Raw genomic sequence first — 19,632 nt, 5'->3', positions numbered from 1 at the left:
TTATGAGTGATGAAGGAGCCCACTACTTAGTAGTAGTAGTAGTAGTAGTAGCACTACTACTACTACTACTACTACTACTACTACTACTTATTACATTACATCTTCATCCTAGCAAGGGTCGGACCTGATGTTTACCAAAAAACTCATTATTGTGTTCGTACTCAATTAATTGTCATCACCTTTATGTCGTGGCTCATGTTCCCCTTTATCACCCCTCTAGATTCAAATCCGTGATTGTATCATTCAAGTTGTTAACTCTTACCTTTTTAAGGTAGTTCACCCATTTTTCTTTAAAATTCTTGCATCACAGTGGATCTTCTTTGGGACTCTCTAAATATTGACCTAATGAAAACTATAACCTTTATCTGCTTCCCCCCTCCCTACACATCCCACATCATGACAATATTTATGTCAATCATCATCCTCGCTAAGATTTTTCGCATCTGCATCGATTTTAGGTCCAATATTGTACGTTTTGTTGACTCGATGGTTCTCCTTCTTCAGTAGTCCCATCGCTTTGCTTTTCGGCATGAAGATTTGTTCTTGTGATTGAATGCTTTAGTTACTTACGTTTTCCCAATTCTTAAACCCATCAAAATAGTTTGCCTCGGCTTTACTATGTAGGAAGTGATCTTCAGGCAAAAATAATGTATGTTTGAGATACACATTTTTGCTTAAGGATATACAATAGGTTGATCTCAACCATCACTGCATTGGGGCCATGTCTTACGCTTTTGTCCCAATTCCTAAATAATCCATGTCAAAATTACGCAAAGTTTAAAGGCTTGATGTCCTCTTGGTTTAGATGCATCAATGACATCTAAACCTCTCTGCAAGTCTAGTAGCTCATAAATAAGATGTGGTAAGTATACATTCAAATCCTTAACTTGTCACTTTCTTGGAATTAACAGGAAAACATCAAGTGTTCCTTCATTATTCTATGTATGGTGGTAGATTGTAATTAATTACAATCACTGGTCAAGTGTGAAGGCTATAGTTAAGAACAAGATAAAAAGAGAGAAGAGAATAAGGAAAGAAGAGAGAAATATGAAGAGAATGTGATTATATTGACAAGAAAAACAAGATTACAACAATATGTCGAAGACTTGCATTGACAGATCAAATGTTGTCCGATTGAAGGCATCAGACATGCCGATTGGTTGCCTTTTCGACTTCGTTTTTGAGTTTTTGGAAGTGTCCGAACACTTCGTTCTTTTGTCACATAGGGTAGATCCAGATATGCCTCGATAAGTCGTCGATGAATGTCACATAGTATCGGCAACCACCAAATGTTGTCGTTTGGGTTGGTCCCCATACATTTGAATGTATTACATCCAAGGTCCCTTTGCTCATGTTCCTCTCTTTCGAGAACGGTTGACGATGTTGTTTGCCAAACTGGCAGGCTTCGCATGCGCCTACACTGACGACTCCTTTCGATTGTATTCCTTTGAGCTTTTGGAGGTTAATGTGACCAATTCTTTTGTGCCACACCTCTATGTCAGTGTCGGACTTTCAGCCCTTGACATACATTACCGATTTCATCTCATGAGAATCAAGGATGAACATGTAGCCTTCTCTTCGACCGCGAGTGATAATTCAATCTTTCTTTTTGATGAAGCAGCCACCGTCATTGAATCGAACTTGCATGCCTTGATCCACGATCTGACCGAAAGGAACGTTTTCAACATGCTGAATGGGGTGAATTGTGTCATCCCCAATTTCCACATATCCGGGTCGTTCGGGCTTTCGTAGCTCTCGAAACCAGTCTTTATGAGACATCATGTGATTGGATGCACCCGAATCGGCAAACCATACATTTTCCGAGTTGGAGGTGCTTGTTGGACATGATGTCGTCATCGAATTCGCTTTGTGTCGCACCATAAACATTCTGCCATGATCGTCGTAGTCGGAGTTTGAGGCGTTATTGGTGAGTTGTCGACTCACGCTTCTTTTTCCAACACTTTGCCTCATAGTGGTCAAATTTACCACAATATCCGCACTGGGAGGAATTGTTTTGTCGGCTGGGTCCTGCATGATTGCTCCCCCTTCTTTTGGACGCTCCACCTCACGCGTTCGAAGCGTCTTGTTGGTAGTAGAGGTTATGCTCTCAGGGTTGCTCCGTCTCCGAGGCAAATCTACACCATTTCATCATTTTCAATGCTAACATTGATCGACCTAAGGGCATCGCACAACTCCTTCATCTTCAACGTGTAGCTTTCAATTGACATATCCCTCTGTTGTATATCGTTCAATCCTTGACGGAGTTGAAGATTTCTTGCAGTCGTGTTGGTTGCGAAAATCTTCTTGAGGTTCCCCCATGCCTCCTTCGGAGTTTTGGCCTCTCGGATATAGGCGAGCATGTGATCATGGATGCATGATGGAAGGCAGTGAAACACACGACTCACCACTTGCATCCAAGCTGGCTAGTCGGCATGTGTTGGGTTGGGTTGCGATTCTTGTGCTCCCTCGATGTAATCCCAATAACCTTGGTTGACAAGGTATTGGTGCATCTTGGACTCCCAAGATGCAAAGTTATTTCTATCACGTTTCTCGGTGGAAGAGCGCTTCCCATCTAATTATTCACGCTGGCTTATTTGTATGGAGCGATTTTTCGTTTTCTTCTTCTTCTCTCGATACAAACTATGCAGGTTGCAGCTACAATGATCAACTAGTTCTTTGTGAACATGGGCTTAGAAGCAACACACGTGGATGGGCTTGGATCAGACTGCCAATCGCTTTGATACCATGTAAAGAGTTGGGAATGATTATGTGCAATGTAAGGGATATGTGCATTTACGTGTAGATAAGAGAGAGAGAGAGAACAGAGTGGTACAGAAAACACTGAAAAACTGTATTAACAAGAATAAGACATCCAACAACTATACAGAGGAGGAGAGAGGTGATTATGTAGTCACCTTCTCTCTATACAACCACCACTTACTAAAGAGTGGTGGAGACTTAACTACACTAAATATGTGTCATAGAACTATAAGATTCTATGACACACCAATTACTATAGTAGGTGGTGGGATGTTCACACACTAGGGTGTGTTCCCACACTAGGGAAGTTGAGTTTGATTCTCAACACATCATCTAACAAGGATGACATCTTGTGTTGACAAAGACGGTAGTGTATCTGGTTGAAGAATGAATGAAATTATTGTAAACAAACTCCACAAAGTATAAAGAGTGAACCCAATCATCCTATTAATAGTTGATGAAACAACAAAGAATTTCTCCTTCATGTTTGATTGGTTATATATTTGGTTTGACAACTTGTTTCTAGATGATAGCTTAACGAGAGTATAGTATCAATTTTGGAAGAGTGCAAAGAAGTGTTTCCAAAATTTAGGGATGAATTGTGGGCCTCATTTAGTGATGATATAATCAAGAAGACCATGACACCTAAATACTTCACAATGTAACCAAAGTTTCCATCTCTTGACTATTAATTATCTTTATGCATGGAAAGAAATGTGCCATCTTAGTGAACCGATCCACGACATTGAGAATGACATCAAAACCTTTGGGTGAAAGATCAATAGGATTATCCAAATCACCATGGAAGTATTATGCACAACCTCGGTCGATCGCATTGGAACGCAGTGAAACATGTGTTCAAATATCTAGTATGCACAAAAGACCACATCCTATTCGGCCCAAACAAGAATTCAAGTGTTGTTGGCTACATCGACTCGAACTTTGCCGGCTGCTTGGACAACCGAAAGTTGACCATTGGCTACTTCTTCAGATTTGACACTAGAGCAATTTCAAGAGTGCATGATCACATCAACGACTGAGGCCGCATTCATATGGCTCCGTCGGCATGTTGAATGTTGACGTTTTTGCAACTTGTTGAGGACCTGTGTGTTAATCAAGCAAGACAACATAGATATCTAGAAAGAAGGATACTCGTGTACTGTTATAGAGGAGAACAAAAAGAATAGACAGTTACATAGAGAGTAAGAGAGATGTTTAGCTCAAAAGAGATTTTTACATTCACCATTGAACCCTCTTTTCAAGAATAGTTACCTACTTAAATAGTTAGGTTAACTTTGTTCACACTAAATATACAAGTTTGGGCAAAGTCGGCCGTTTATGCCAACAAACTCCCCCGTAGAAGGACTACTCTATTTTACATACAATGTAATGGGATTATCTCCCATGTAAACTTAATTTACATTTCAAGTTTAAACTATGTTATGCATGTTACAAGCCCGTCGGTTGGTTGCCAAATCAATAGAGGTTTAGTCGGTCTTCAGCCGAGTCGGCTTGTGTCCGAATAAACTGGTGTCTGATTCGGTTTTCACTCTCTAGGCCGTCGGCTCTTCGCAAATGCTAGACCATGTGCTCCTCGAAGGTTCTACGATCGATTTTCGGCTCCATTTGTCCTTTGCTCACCTTTCGTTCTTTCGGTTGCTTCGCACTCAGGTGCATCTATAGCCTTTCAACTACCCGACTCCTTCGACGTTGCCGTTTTAGCTCGTTTGGCCAGGTTGATATTTGACTTATCTTCTAATTCTTTTCATTCAGCTCCTCTTCGCTCGCTCGCTTTCTGTAGTCCCATCAGTCCTCTTAGTGTGCCAAAGTGTTGCTCTAGTAGTGGCTTCATCAGGCTGTCGGCGATGTTCACCTCAGTATCCACTTTTCAGACATCAAGCTTCTTGTTGGTGAAGAGCTCTCATATATGGTGGTACCCCACCTCAATATTCTTTGTCTTAGCATGATATATTGGATTCCAGATGAGGTGAATTTCACTTTGAGAGTCTCAATACAATGTCAGCGTTGGATGGTTGATTCGGCTTCTGACCGAAAGGTCGGACGACAGTCAGTGCTCCCCCTCAAGTGTGGCACATCAAGATGTTGCAGGTCAAGTCTTTCGGAGAAGTGTCGTAACTTGTCTAGTCCTAGTGCCTTTGTAAAGATGTCGGCCACCTACCGATCAATCTGAACATATAGGGGTTCAACTTCACCATTGAGGACTTGCTTGCGTACAAAGTGATAATGCACTTCTATGTGCTTGGTGTGAGTGTGGAAGATCTGATTCTTCGCAATAGATCGTCGTCGGGTCAGCAACCTCCACCTGAAGATCTTTCAACAATCGTTTGAGCCAGGCGAACAAGGAGGTAATTGAAGCAGGAACCAATACGGAGGAGTCGATGGGTCGAGGGGGGCCAATACCGCAACAACAAGAGAGCTAACAAGGGCCTGAGGAGCAGATGTGAGGAGCAGATGAGCCGACCGTAGGGGTCGAGGAGCCTGGAACCAGACGAGTCGAGAAGCATTGGATCAGAGTGTCATGGATAGATAATATGCACAAGAGACTAAAAGATAATAAAAAGGATGAGTTGATTAATTGAAAGATTCCGTAATAGGTGTTGTTAACCTTGATTGCAATCTAGGTGAACACACATATTTATAAAAGTTTTGAGATTGAATATATCTAGAATATACCTGAAAAACATCTCTAGAATATACCTGAGAAATATCTCTAGAATATACCCGTCTAGGATATACCATAGAATATTTCTAGAATATACTAAACACTAGAATATTCTGAATGTACTATATGCTAGACAATACAGTATTAAACCATCTACAAGTTCACATGTAATTTAAGGTTTTTCATATGGTTTATCTAACATTATGTATTGCATGTATTATAGGTCAAAGGTTCGAGTCGAGAATGTGACACGGAGTGGTCGAGGAACGCGGGACCCGACTAGAAGAGGAGCTCAAGTGAGGCGTGAAGAAGCCAGGAGATGCCGAGTGTGAGAACCGGCAGATATTGACACGAGGAACTGATCTCAAGTTGAGCTTGCGGGGTGTTGAGCGGCAAGCTCAACTGGAGCCGGATCGGTTGGATAAGCCTGAGCTGGGGAGCCGGTTAGCCGAATCCAATCGGTAACTGGAAGCCTAGTATTAGTTTTGACTACTAGGCAGTTATAGTCTCGTAGTAAGTGTCAGATGCTCGTGTGAGCATTGAAGAACGCAGTACTTCTGTTAGTCCCACGAGGACTTGTATAAATAGTGCTACTGAGCACAGTTGTAAGATGATAGAGTGTCTATATTGTTTTGAATATAGCTTTTACGTTTTGCTCTCTCTGTCTCTCCCGTGTACTCTGTGTATTCTCTGCTTTCTCTGTTGTCTAACGCTTCCGCAAGTAATCATTTTCATGGTATCAGAGCACGAGGGTTGAGAGCCTCTGCAGCCGACAAACGCTTGAAAGCAAACCCTAACAGGTCGTAAGAACAACAGACAAAGAAGTGATGGATAGAGGAATGGCTAGCTCGCTCCCTGTGGAGAAACTCGACAGATCCAACTATGCATCTTGGTCGTACAAGATGCACCAGTACCTGCTTGGGCATGGCTACTGGCGTTTCGTCGAAGGAGCCAACGAAACAGCACCTGATGCGGCACATAAGGATTTCCCAGTGTGGGAACAATCGGCAAGCAGAGTGATGTACTGCTTCGTATCCAGTGTCGGAGACCAGCTGCTGAGCCACATCCGAGACGCCAAGACGCCGAAGGAGGCTTGGGGAAACCTGAAGAAGGTTTTCGCTGCGAGCACTACAGCCCGGAAGCTGCAACTCCGACAGGAGTTGAGCAATGTCCGACAGAAGGACATGTCAGTGGTGGATTGCACGGCTCGGATCAAAGAGATATGTGACTCGCTTGCCTCTATAAACGTTACCGTAGAGGAAGACGAGATGGTACAAGTCTGTCTTGGGGGCCTGGCGTCTAAGTTCAAAGCGTTCCGAACGGCGGTATGTACAAGGGAGAATACGCCGTCATTTTTCGACTTACAGTCGATGCTCCTTGTGGAGGAGAACCACACCGGTGCATCAACGAGCGCACCCATTGACAACCGGATGCTATACACGGAAGCGGATTGGCACACAATGGAGGCGGCCGGCAAGACCAGGAACAAAGGCACAGAGAACGTGTCGACAGTAGTTCTGGACCCTCCGGGAGCAGGGGGAGTCATGGCAGCACCGGAAGACGACAAGAGAAGACTACAATGGAATGTTGGTACTGTGGCAAAAAGGGCCACAGAGAAAGCGAGTGCTAGAGAAAATGCGCCGATTTAGACAAATCCGGATCTGGCAAGGCCGGCAAGGATGACCGACAAAGCTCGCACTACGCGAAGGGATCGGGAGGATCCAAGAACGGTAACGAGCCAGCCTTGGTGATGAAGCACGAGGCGAACTCGATGAAGAAGACCACTTCCAAATCGGAGGAAGTGTGGTATGTTGATTCTGATGCGTCGAACCACATGACGAGCCACAAAGAGTGGTTCTCCTTTTTGGACAAACCGGATCAACCATGAATAGTCAAAATCGGAGACGACACTCCTCACCCAATCGTGCACGTCGGAGAAGTCCCTTTGAGCTACGTAGGATAGAAGGGGAAGCTTATGAACGTATTACACGTTTCGACAATCACGAAGAACCTGGTGTCGGTCGGACAGATCGTCGACCAAGGGATGTAGGTGCGGTTTACGCACCTCGGGTGCTTCATCGAGCAAGAGGGCCAGATTATTGCGCAAGGGCGCAGAGACGGGAGGGTGTTTATCCTCGACACCAATGACGTCGGCACCACTCTATTTGCAAAAGGACAGAAGGACAAATCAGACATCGACCTGTGGCACAAGCGGATAGGCCACGTCAATTACCGGAGGCTTCAAGACTTGCAAACGAAACAAGTTGTTTTCGGTTTGCCAAAGTTTAGCGGCCAGAAGGCCCAAGTATGTGAAGCTTGCCAACTCGGGAAGCAACACCGAAGCCGTAACAAGCTCGACCTTATCCATTCGGATGTGTGGGGACCAACACAGAATGTTAGTCTTGGCGGGAGTCGATATTTCGTCTCCTTCATTGACGACTATACGCGGCACACATGGATCTACCTCATTGAGCGGAAGAGTGAAGTCTTCGAGTGTTTCCTGAGTCTCCAAAGCATGGGGGAATGGGAATCGGAGAGGAAGATCAAATGCCTGCGGTTGGATGGCGGAAAAGAATACTTTTCCGGCCAATTCAACAGTTATCTGCAGCAAAAGGGAATTCGGCGAGAGTTCAGCTGCAGATACACACTGCAACAGAACAGTGTTGCCGAAAGGAAGAACCAGTCGCTTATTGATGTGGCAAGGGCAATGCTGGAGGAGAAGAGCATGCCCAAATTCTACTGGGTGGAGGTAGTCCGAACAGCTGTCTACATCTAGAACCGGATCAGTGAGAAGGTGTCAGCTCACGAGCTGTATTTCGGGCGTAAGCCGAATTTGAGACACCTTAAAATCTTCGGTAGCATTGCATATGTGCATGTACCAGATGAGAAACGGAGGAAGCTGGATGCAAAATCGGAAAAATGCATCCTAATCGGCTATGCTCAAGAGCAAAAGGGTTATAAGTGTTATAACCCCCGGACAAAGTAGGTCTGAGTTAGTCGAGATGTTGAGTTCGATGAATCGGCATCGTGGTACTCCTTACCGGCTCTGACTTCCGAATCCGATCCGATGCCGAAGGATGAGGCTAGTGAGCCTAAACCGGCCCAGGTAGATGATGATGAAGCGTGGACTCAGGATGAGAGTCCGGAATCATTTCGGTTGAGCGGGCCGAACGAGAGACCAATGAGGAACCGACGAGTAGTGGAGACTCTACCGTGCTCTCCCCGCGCAAGGAACCAAGGAGACGGTTCACGCGCAAAGAGAAAGGGAAGAAAAAGATGCCGGAATTCGGATCGGTGTGCATCTGACTCTGGAAAGGAGAAAGGCGGATCCTCGGCAACGAAGACCGAACCGGCCAAGAAGGGCCTCAAACCGGGTAACGGTGAGTTACGCCGGTCCACCCGCTAGAAGGATCCCGTCACGTGGTACAGGTACAATGAGTACATGGCGCATCACTATGCGTACATGACTAAGGTGGCGGAAGTGCGTGAGCCGGAGAGCTACGCAGAAGCGGCCAAGGACGCAAATTGGCGTGCCGCTATGGAGGAAGAAATGCGGGCACTTGATGTCAACGAGACATGGGACCTAGTTGACCCTCCCCGTCATTGTAAACCGATCGGATGCAAGTGGGTGTACAAGGTAAAGTACAACGCCGACGGTTCAGTTAACCGGTACAAGGCTCGGTTAGTGGCAAAGGGATACGCGGAGACCCACGGAATTGACTACGACGAGACCTTCGCTCCAGTAGCTAAGATGACGACGATTCGTGTGGTGCTGGCGGTTGCTGCAGCAAGAGGGTGGCATCTCTCACCAGATGGATGTGAAGAATTCGTTTCTTCAGGGTGATCTTGAAGAAGAAGTTTTTATGACTCCGCCCCCCGGTTTTCAATCAGAGATGAACAAGTCGGCGGTATGTCGGCTGAAGAAGTCATTGTACGGCCTGAAGCAAGCCCCTCAAGCTTGGAATGCGAAGATCACGCACCAGTTGCGCAAGATGGGGTTTGCGGCCTCCAAGTTCGACTCTTCGTTGTTCATCCGGCAAGGCTCAGCCGGTCCAGTATGTATCCTGTTGTATGTTGATGATTTAGTCATCACCAGACCGGGTCTTCCAGAAGTCAACCGCGTCAAGTCCCAATTGTCGGACGCATTTGAGATGAAGGACCTGGGGGACCTTCATTATTTTCTTGGGATCGAGGTGATCCGAACCCCCGACGGCATATTGCTCTCACAACGACATTACTTCTTGAATATGTTGTACAAGTTCGGCAGGGCAGAATGCTGACCTATCTCCACACCCTTGGACTAGAACCATAAGCTTCATCCCAACTCCGGACCAGCCTGCAACGAGAAACGGTTCCGACAAATTGTCGGAAGCCTTATTTACTTGACTATCACGCGACCCGACATCAGCTATCCGATCGGAATGATAAGTCAGTTGATGCAGAAGCCGACCATGGAGCACCTTCAGTGCGCGCAACGGATACTGCGATATGTAAGCTGTGTTGGAGACGAGGTCGTCTATGCGGAAGATCAAGAAGCATTCGATTCTTTTCTGTACCTGCGTATGACAGTTTCTAGGTCGTTGCACAGAGATAGAGAGAGAGAGAGAGAGAGAGAGAGAGAGGCACAAAACGACTCTTTCTATTCCATAAAGCAATAATACAACCCAACCTTACAAGAAGGTTACAAGGTCACTATATATAGTGACAGACTTAGGGCATCTACCATTTATGCTAATTACACAAATGGCCCAAACTTGATCTATACAAAGGGATAGTGTGAATACGTCCATTATACACTTGTATTCGACACTCCCCCGTAATGGGCGTATACATGGGTTATCTAAGATTACAGGCATAAACCTAGGTTCTCGGACATATCGGTTTTGTTCGAGTCGGCAGGGTCCGAAGGCAGAAGACCGAACTGGTCGGGTCGGAAGAGTTGAAGCCGATTGTCGGAAACTATCCTGCGATGTGTCCGGCTCTAACCGGACTGGTTTGTCGTTACGCCCATCTGATGCCGAAGGGACCGAAAGCGGTCTGCCGAAAGACACTTGGTCATTCCATCTGCGACATTGTCGGTTGTGGATATTTTCTCTAGACCGATTTTCCCTGAAATGACGCAGTCCCGAACGAAGTGATATCGAACGTCGATATGTTTGGAGGCGTTGTGGTGAACCGGATTTTTCGACAAGGCAACAGCACCTTGACTGTCGCTATAGACAACTGGGGCCGAGTCATGGTCGACTTGTCGAAACGTGTGCGCCAGCCGGCCGAGCCACAAAGCTTCTTTTGCAGCGTCGGACGCAGCTACATATTCTGCTTCGGTCGTTGAGGTCGCTGTGCACTCCTGAAGTTTCGACTTCCACGAAATTGCTCCATTGCCGAATTTGAAGCAGTATCCAGTTGTTGATTTCCGACTGTCTATACAGCCGGCGAAGTCCGAGTCGGTGTAACCGACTACGCCTGTAGTTGAGTTCGGACCGAAAAGAATGCCGTGGTCTTTTGTGCCAGCCAGATATTTGAACACATGCTTGACTGCGTTCCAATGCGATCGGCCAGGATTGTGCATAAATCTGCTAACGACTCCTACGGCATGAGAAATATCAGGCCGTGTCGCGACCATCAGGTACATAAGGGAGCCGACTGCCGGTGCATACGGTACCGACTTCATATCTTCCCCCTCCGGACCGGATGTCGGGCAGTCTCGCTGAGAGAGCCGAAGATTCATGGGGAGCGGGGTTGAAGCAGATTTGGCTGATTGCATGTTGAAGCGTTCCAAGACACGTCCGATATAGTCGGTCTGAGACAAAAAAAGATGTCGTTGATCGCGATGCCGACTAATCTTCATGCCAAGTATGTGTCGTGCCGGACCGAGGTCCTTCATGGCAAACTTCAACCGCAGTTGCCGAATGAGATCGGCAAGTTCGCCCGCGTGGCGTCCAGAAATTAGCATGTCGTCCACGTAAATGATGAGGAAGATGGGTGATCCATCTTGAGCTGTGTTGGTAAAAAAACAATGGTCCTCATCGCTTTTTGAGAAGCCGATCAATTGGATGAAGTCGTCGAACTTCTTGTACCATTGTCGCGGTGCCTGTTTGAGGCCGTATAGACTCTTCCTGAGTCGGCAGACTAGATGTTCTTGGCCAGTTGCCACGAAGCCTTTTGGCTGCTCCATATAAATTTCCTCTTCAAGATCACCATGGAGGAATGCTGTTTTGACATCTAGCTGAATCAGCTCCAAGTTGTCGGCTGCCACTACGCCGAGTAGAAAACGAAGGGTTGGCATTTTCACCACTGGTGAAAAAATCTCGTCGAAGTCGACGCCATATTCTTGTCGGAAGCCCTTCGCAACTAATCTGGCCTTGTACTTTGGGGTGGTCGAATCAGACGTCTCTTTTAGTCGATAAACCCACTTGCAAGGAAGAGCACGTCGGTTCCTAGGTAATTCGACCAGATCCCAAGTCTTGTTTGCCCGAATGGAGTGCATTTCCGACTCCATCGCCAGATGCCAGGTGGCGGAATCGACAGATGTCGATGCTTCTTCGTAAGACGTCGGTTCGCCGGCGTCGGTGAAGAAAATTCCAGGAGAATACCTCTCCGGAGGTTGCGACAGTCTCTCGGATCGTCGAGGTATGATTGGACTGGTCGCATCGGGTATCGAGGTCGGATGGTCCGAAAGCTGCTGTGCCGAGTCAGAGTTGTCCGAATCGGTAGTGTAAGGTTCAGCTACCCATGAAGCTGACCGTGTGTTAAGAGAGGGGCCTTCTTGAAGGGTCGGCACATCGGAAAATGTTACCCTTCGGACTTCGATCGGTGTTTTGACTGATGGATTCATAGCCGACTCGTTGAACACAACGTCCGAACTTCGGACGATTTGTCTGCGTTCGGGATCCCAGAGTCGGTATCCCATTTCGCCGTCGGATCCATATCCAAGGAAAATGCATTTCCTGGACCGAGGTGCAAGTTTTCGGCGATCATCTTTCGGAATAAGGGCGTACGCCTCGCATCCGAAGATCCTCAGCTTGTCGTAATTCGGCTTACTGCCGATCCATAGTTCCTGAGGAGTTTGAAGTCCTAGAGGTCTGCTTGGCGACATATTGATTATGTGTACTGCCGTGAGTAGAGCCTCTGCCCAGAAGCCATCTGACAGTCCGGAGTGTTGGAGCATGGAAACTATCCGTTCTTGGATTGTCCGATTCATGCGTTCGGCAATCCCGTTTTGCTCCGGACTGTGTGGTGCCGTAAATTCACGTCGGATGCCGCGTTGTCGGCAGAATTTGACGAATTCTTCTGATTTGAACTCTCCCCCATTGTCGGTCCGAAAGCATTTCAGTTTTCGGTCGGTTTGATTTTCTACCATAGCGAGCCAATCGGAGAAGATCGAGAAGACACGATCTTTGGTGCGAATTGGATAAGCCCACACCTTTCGAGTCGAATCGTCAATAAAACTGACGAAGTAAGAGGCACCGCCGAGAGACTGATGCGGCATTGGGCCACAGACGTCCGAGTGGACCAAATCGAGAGGTCTCGTTTCTCTTGGTGCTGATGTCGGGTGTGATGCGGCTGCTTGTTTGCCATACTGGCAATGCTCGCAGAATTGATGATCGGAGAAGGAGAGTTTAGGGATGTATCCGGCTCTAGATAGATGCGTAATGCCGGCCTTGCTGAGGTGTCCTAATCTTCTGTGCCATAGTGATGACACAGGAATATCCACCAAAAACAGGTTACCCTCTCTGAGCGTAACATGTAACGGATATAGTGAGTGTATCTTGGGTCCTCTAGCAAGCAGGAGGTTCCCCCTGTGGAGTGTCCACCCTCCCGAAGAAAAACCGGCACGAATGCCGTCTTCATCTAGTTGTCCGACTGAGATCAATGGCCTTGAGAGCTCGGGTACATGTCGGACATTGTGAAGTACAAGTGTAGAGCCACCTGCAAGGTTGAGCTCTACTGTGCCGATTCCAATGATGTCACAGTGTTGCGAGTTACCGACTCGAACTGAGTCGGAGTGACGGATCGTATATTGCCGAAATTGGGATCGATGAGGAGTCACATGAAATGACGCGCCCGAATCTAAGAGCCATGTGCTCGATTCTTCAGTCGTGAGCAGAACTTCTGATCCGACTGGATTTTCGATTGATAGTATATTCGGGTCGTTTGGTAGCACATCAGCTGAGAAGCTGACGTAATTGATCTCCTCATGCCGGCCACTCTTCTTGTCTGATCTCTGAGACTTGTCGTTCTTGTTCTTGAGTGCGCGGCAGTCGGCTTTGATGTGTCCGGGTTTCTTGCAATAGTTGCAGATTCGATTATCCCGTGACTGGCTCCGTCTTCGCTGATTGTTCGGCGGCCGTGAGGAATCTCTTCCTCATATGTTCGATCGGTCTGTCGAACCTTGTACTACGTAAGCGTCGTCTGTTGAGTCTTTGGCGAAAGACTTTCTCCGAGCTGCTTCGGTCAGGATTGCGCTCGTGACTTCGGAGTATTTAACAGCCGTGGTTGACGCGTTGCACACGGTTGTGACGAAAGTTTCCCATGATGAGGGAAGGCTGCTCATGAGTATCATTGCTCTGAGTTCATCCTCGATTGCCGTCCCCTGTGACGAGATTTGGGAGCTTATGCTTTCGTACTCATTGAGATGTGCTTGAACCGAATCGGATTCTTTCATCCGCAAGTTGTAGAGGCGCCGGATCAGAAACATCTTCGTTGCAGCGACCTTCTTTTCGTAGGTGTCCGACAGTGTTTTCCACAGTTCGAATGCTGTCGTACACGATTGCACCGTAAAGTATACCGATTCCGATAGGTGCATCCGAATCGTGGCGCGGACGATTCTGTCCAGCTTCTGCCACTCAATTGGTTTGTATCCTTCTGGAGGTTCTTCATTTTCGATGGGATCGATTTGCCCCTTGACTATGAGATAGTCCTGCATTTGCTCCTTCCAGAAGTTGAAGTTCGATCCATCGAACTTTCGTAGACTCATTTCTGACGAGCCGGATGTTGATGCCATCAAATTTGGTTTGGGTTGACGAAGCTCGGTTCGGAGTTGACTACGAACCTTGTTGGAGTGCAGCCGGTTGGCTCACCCGGTATCGTTCTAGTCGGATTTGAACCCGAGTCGGTTCGGCTTCGAATATATGTATTGTTGATCTTCCTCGAATTGACTCCGGTAACTTGAGGGACAGAACCGACTGGTCTTCCCGAATGTTGCCGAGTCGGAGTGAGCCCGGTTCGCTTCCGAATATATATGCCAAATACCGATTATTGAATCCGATTGTTTGGACCGATTCTGCTTCGGGTGACTGCAGCGACGAGAGAGACGGATCCAACTGATCCTCTCGAATGTCGATCAGCCGGATGAAGCACGAATTGGGGTTGTTGTCTTGAGACCGATCTGCACCGAGTGGTTACAATGAGCGGCGAGCGGCGTTTGATGACCTCTTCGGATGCCGTTTAACCGAGTGGAGCACAATCGTGTCAATGTTGCACAAGGGGATTTCACCTCGAGCGGTTACGATCACAAGAAACAGAGTACAACCGGCTGGCTTACTCCAAGCGAAGATGATCTAACGCGATGAGATGCAAGCCTCGTTTTTTTTTTCTTCTTCTTTTCTCTTCTTCGAATGACGCAGGAAACCGAATGTTGTGCAGGCTGAGACGACGTCCGACAGCGGATTGAAGAACCGAATACTGTGCAGGCTCTGATACCAGATGTTGGAGACGAGGTCGTCTATGCGGAAGATCAAGAAGCATTCGATTCTTTTCTGTACCTGCGTATGACAGTTTCTAGGTCGTTGCACAGAGATAGAGAGAGAGAGAGAGAGAGAGAGAGAGAGAGGCACAAAACGACTCTTTCTATTCCATAAAGCAATAATACAACCCAACCTTACAAGAAGGTTACAAGGTCACTATATATAGTGACAGACTTAGGGCATCTACCATTTATGCTAATTACACAAATGGCCCAAACTTGATCTATACAAAGGGATAGTGTGAATACGTCCATTATACACTTGTATTCGACAAGCTGCACGAAGGATCGGGGCCTGTTATACCGGCACGGTATACTTGAAGAGCTGGTCGGTTACACAGATGCCGACTAGGCCGGCGATGCATCAGATCGCCGATCAACCTCCAGTTACATGTTATCCCTAGGTAGCGCAGCTGTTGCGTGGAGTAGCAAAAAGCAGCCAACAGTTGCTTTGTCGAGCACTGAGGTTGAGTATCAGGGCGCTACCATTGCCACTTGTGAAGCCATTTGGCTTCGGCGACTGCTGCAAGACCTACGGATCGAGGTACCGACCCCGATTCTAGTCTACTGTGACAACATAAGCAGCATGCAAATCGCCAAGAACCCCATATTCCATGCTCGCACAAAGCACATAGAAGTGCACTATCACTTCATGCGTGAGTGTGTCCTGAGCGGGGAGGTCGGACTTCGGTATGTTCACACGGATCAGCAAATTGCCGACATCTTCACCAAACCACTCGGATCGGACAAGTTGCAACACTTCACCGAAATGCTTGGTGTTCAACATCTCGACGTGCCACACTTGAGGGGGAGAACGGGCAAAGACACCAGAACGGGCAAAAAAGGCAAAGAGACTGCCGATTGCGCCGGTGAGGGAAGAACCGACGAAGGGAGAGTCAAGAAGAAGAAAGGAGTCGAGTCGACAAGGGATGTCGACACGTCCGAACAAGTCAGAACAAGCAGCAGTGGAGGCAGAGTCAAGAAGGACAAAGCCGACCGAAGGAAGAAGGCCAAGACCCGGACATAGTCCGATGTGGTGAAGGGCTTGGAACCAGAAGACGAATCGCGAGCAACCGATTCAGACAAGAGCTGGAACGAATCGGAGTCAATCGATTTGGTTCAACAGACAAATTTAGAAGAACCGGATCAATTCAAGGCCAAGAGTCGACGCCAACATGAAGGAATCGGCGAACCCGAACGTGCCAAAGTCACAGCAGCAAGGGAGCTGAATTGGGCCTGTTGAGCAGACAAGCCGACCGAGGAGGTCGAGGTGCACAGAACAAGAGGGGTCGCGGCAAACAGAACCGGACCGGACGAGGAGCGCGAGCAAGGCGGGGCGACGCCAGGAGAAGTCGGTTGGAAGAACCGACTGCCACAGAGACTGACACTTGGATCCAACCTCAAGTTGAGCTTGAGGGGGAGTGTTGAGCGACAAGCTCAACTGGAGCCGGATCAGTTGGATAAGCCTGAGCCGGTGAGCGAGACGAATCTGTAAGCCAATGAGCGAGACGGATCGGTAAGCCGGTGAGCAACCAAGCCGGTAAGCAACAGAGCCGGTGAGTTGGGGAGCCGGTTAGCCGGATCCAATCGGTAACGGGAAGCCTAGTATTAGTTTAGACTACTAGGCAGTTATAGTCTCGTAGTAAGTGTCAGATGCTCGTGTGTGAAGTACGCGGTACTTCTGTCAGTCCCACGAGGACTTGTATAAATAGTGCTACTGAGCACAGTTGTAAGATGACAGAGTGTCTATATTGTTTTGAATATAGCTTTTACGTTCTGCTCTCTTTGTCTCTCCCATGTACTCTGTGTATTCTCTGCTTTCTCTGTTGTCTAACACTTCCGCAAGTAATCGTTTTCACGGGGGAGTGTTGAGTGACAAGCTCAATATGGGCCGGATTAGACTGAGACCAATAGGCTAGGCCGGATCGGCGGGGAGCTGATAGCCCTAACCTATGTCAAATATTTGTATATAAAATGCTCTATGAGCACAGTTGTATGTACAGAGTCATTTTTCTAATAGAAAGTTTTGTCACCTGCTCACTCTATCTCTCCCTCTCTCTACATCATCTACAATCTTCTTTTCTTCATGCTTTTCAGCTACCATGCCGATGGTTATAACTCCCATCATGTCTCTAAACTGTGTATGTTTTTCCATGCTCAATCCCTTCGTAAGAATATCAACAACTTGTTGATTTGTACTTACATATAGCAGATCTACGTCTCCATCAATCACTTTTTCTTTAACAAAGTGATAATGCACTTCAATGTGCTTTGTTCTTGCATGGAACACTGGGTTTTTTGCCAATTGAATGTTGCTCATATACTCACAGCAAATTGTGACTGCACCATCTATATATTCTCCCAAATCAGAAAGCAATCTTCTGATCCATACCTCTTCACAAGTGGCTATTGCAGCTCCTCTATATTCAGCTTCAGTACTTGATAGTGCAATAGTAGTTTGTTTCTTGCTACTCCATGAAATAGCGGCACTTCCCAATGTAAAAATATATCCACTTGTGGATCTTCTGTCAGTTTAGCTTCCAGCCCAATCAACATCTGTATATCCCTCCAACTTTATGTCCATATCTACCTTGTAAAACAGTCCATAATTTTGAGTAGCTTTTACCTACCTCAAAATTCTTCTTATGCAATCCAAATGTGGCTTTGTTGGCTATTGCATAAACTGGCTTACTAATCCAACAACATAACTCAAATCAGGTCTTGTTATGGTCAAATATATGAAGCTACCCACCATAGACCTGTACATATTTACATCTTCTATTTTGGCTCCCAAATTAGCCCTCAATTTGTAGTTCTTATCTAGTGGTACACCAATAGGTTTGCATCCAAGCATAACATACTTCTTCAACATAGTTGTTGCATACTGTTTTTGCAACATATATATACCACTTTCAGATCTGATCATCTCAATGCCAAGAAAGTATCTCAACTCTCCCAAATCCTTCATATGAAATTGCATTTCCAGTTTTTTTTTTTGAGCTTTCTTATTTCATCCATGGAATGACCTCCAATGATTAAGTCATCAACATATATCAAGATAACAACAATGCAATCATTTATCTTCTTTACATACAATGATGGATCAACCTTTGACATTTTGAAAGCAATTTTTTTCAGAGATTCTGAAAGTTCTTTATGCCATGCCCTTGGTGCTTGTTTCAATCCATAAAGAGCCTTTTTTAGCTTACAAACATATTTTGGATGCTTCTTATCTTCAAAACCTGGTGGTTGACACATATACACTTCTTCTTCTAAGTTACCATGTAAAAAAGCATTTTTTACATCCATATGGTGCAGAACCCATCTTTTGGTTGCACTCATAGCAAGTAGTGTCCTCAATGTTGCCATCTTTGCAACCGGTGCAAATGTTTCATCATAATCAATTCCATGCATCTGGGCATATCCCTTTGCCACAAGTCTTGCTTTATGTCTATTAACATTTACATTTGAATCATGCTTTTTCTTGTAAACCCATTTGCAACCTACCACATTTTTTCCTTTTGGTAACTTTACCAAATCCCATGTTCTATTTTCAGCCAATGCATCTATTTCTTCTTGCATTGCATTCACCCATTTCTTATCAGATTTTGCTTCATCAAAACTATTTGGATCAGGGATTTGTACCACTTTAGATATGTATGCATAATACATAGCCATATATGTATCATAACCAAATCTTTCAACTGTCTTTTTCTCTCTATTTGATCTTCTCAGTTTTTGATTTGCATCTTTCATTTCCTTTTCCATACTAGGGATTTTCAAAGCTCCTATACCAATCTCATCATCCAATGATGTATCTGAATCTACATCTTCCATGTTTCTAGACCCATCATCAAGCATTTCATATTCTTGCATCTTCTGTTTTCCCTTTCTATCATCATATTTTTTGTTCCTTGCATTTTTTCCACTCCATGCATTAGATTCAGATTTACTACCTGAGCTTCCAGATGGTCTAGTACATGCTATCGATGTTGAACTTTGTTGTCCAACATTGGGCACTTATCTTACCATCAAACTGTTCTTTTCTTATGCTTAGCCTTACTTGGGTCGGATTCTTCACCCTGAATGGGGGAATTTGGGTCATGCAATTCGAATTAATCATGATTATCTATCTATCCATCTATCTATCTTACATTTTCAGATTTATCCCTATCTTCATTTTCATTGTCTTCATCAGTTTCTACATTTTGTTTTGGGTTGTACCAGCTGCCCAACTCATCAAATATTACATCCCGACTTACCACAATTTTTTTTGTCAAAGGGTTATAGCATCTATACCCTTTTTGCTCCTCTGAATATCCAACAAAAACACATTTTTCAGCTTTTGGATCAAGCTTACTTCTTACTTCAGCAGGTACATGAACATAGGCAAGGCATCCAAACACTTTTAAGTGTCCTAAACTAGGTTTCCTTCCATAGAAAC

At 46.0% G+C, this 19,632-nt stretch overlaps 1 pseudogene; it reads right to left on the bottom strand.

The window, feature by feature from the left end:
• Positions 1–290: 290 nt before the first annotated feature.
• On the bottom strand, positions 291–17,316 carry LOC147853202 (uncharacterized; annotated as a pseudogene).
• Between the last annotated feature and the right edge of the window lie 2,316 nt (positions 17,317–19,632).

This window comes from Azolla caroliniana, unplaced genomic scaffold, assembly GCF_043228905.1.
Source record: "Azolla caroliniana isolate FFs.n. ecotype wild unplaced genomic scaffold, voAzoCaro1.0.p SCAF_17, whole genome shotgun sequence".
Taxonomy (NCBI): domain Eukaryota; kingdom Viridiplantae; phylum Streptophyta; class Polypodiopsida; order Salviniales; family Salviniaceae; genus Azolla; species Azolla caroliniana.
This window is presented reverse-complemented; position numbering and strand designations above follow the sequence as displayed.